Raw genomic sequence first — 1,680 nt, forward strand, 5'->3', positions numbered from 1 at the left:
AAAAAATTAAATTAAATTTTTTAAATTTTTTTAAAAAAACATATATATATATATGTCAGGCGGTAGCAGTGGGTTAAGCGCACATGGTTCAAAGTGCAAAGACCAGCGTAAGGATCCAGGTTGGAACTCCAGCTCCCCACCTACAGGGGAGTCACTTCACAGGCGGTGAAGCAGATATGCAGATGTCTGTCTTTCTCTCTCCCTCTCTGTCTTCCCCTCTTCTCTCCATTTCTCTCTGTCCTATCCAACAACAATGACATCAATTAACAACAACAGTAATTACTATGACAACAATGAAAAGCAACAGAGCAACAAAAGGGAAAATAAATAAATACTAAAATATATATCACTTTATTTATTATAAGAGGAGGGGGAGAAAGAAAAGCAGAGCATAAGTCTGATACATTTGATGTCAGGGATCAAACTCAGGACCTCATGCTTTTAGGCCCAATATTTTAGCCACTGAACCACTTCCCAAGCCATTAGAGGATGATTTTTACATTTGAGCAGTTTTCCTTTTATTTTATTTTATTTTATTTTATTTTATTTTCTCTCCCTCTCCCTCTCCCTCTCTCTCTCTCTCTCTCTACCTCTCTCTCTCTCTCTCTCTTTTTAAGTAGAGCACTGCTCAGCTCTGATTTATGGTTCAGGGGATTGAAACTAGGACTTTGAAGCCTCGGGTAATGACAGTCTCTTTGTATAACCAATAACCATTATGCTATCTCCCTAGCTCCATTTTATTCCATTGTTTCTGAGAGGAATAACACTAATAAAGATTATGAGGTGCCAGGGATGGCTCACTGGGTAGACCATACCAGGGGTTCAAACCCCTGGCCACCACTCAGAACATGAGTGAGAGAAATTTCACAAACTAGGGGCTGGGTGGTCGCGCATCTGGTTGAACACACAGGTTTCAATGTCCGAGGACCCAGATTCAAGTCCCTGGTCCCTACCTGCAGGGGGAAAGCTTTGCGGTGGTGAAGCAGTGTTGCAGGTGTCACTCTGTCTCTCACCCTATCTCCCCCTTCCTTCTCAATTTATGGATGTCTTTATCCAATAAATAAAGATAATAAAAAAATTTTAATCAAAAACTAATTTAAAAAAGAAATTGCACAAACTATAGTGTCTTCTTCCTCTCTCTGTTTCTCTCTCCCTCTCTGTCATCTTCTATCTAAAATAAAATAATAAAGACTGGGGAGATAATATAGTGGTTATGCAAAGACTTTCATGCTTAAGGCCCCAAAAGTCCTAGGTTCAATCCCTAACACCACCGTAAACCAGAGTTAAACAATACGCTCTTAAAATAATAGTAATAATAATAATAATATAGGGGGAAAAAGAGTTTGCCAGGAGCAGTGAAACTGTACAGGTGCAGAGCCCCAGCAATAACCCTAGTAGCAAAAAGAGATAATAATTTTTTAACATTTTTAATTTATTATTGGATAGAGACAGAGAAATTGAGAGGGGAGAAGAGATATGGAGAGACCTACAGCCCTCATGAAGCTTTGCCCCTGCAGGTGGGGACCAGGGGCTTGAACCTGGGTCCTTGTGCACTGTAATGTGAGCTCTTAACCATGTGTGCCACTGCCTGGCCCCTATAATTTTTTTTCAAGTAAATATTGTGACCTGCAGAGGGGAAGTTTCACAAGCAGTAAAACAGTGCTTCAGATCTCTCTCTAA

The sequence above is a fragment of the Erinaceus europaeus genome, chromosome 1 (genome assembly GCF_950295315.1).
Source record: "Erinaceus europaeus chromosome 1, mEriEur2.1, whole genome shotgun sequence".
NCBI lineage: Eukaryota > Metazoa > Chordata > Mammalia > Eulipotyphla > Erinaceidae > Erinaceus > Erinaceus europaeus.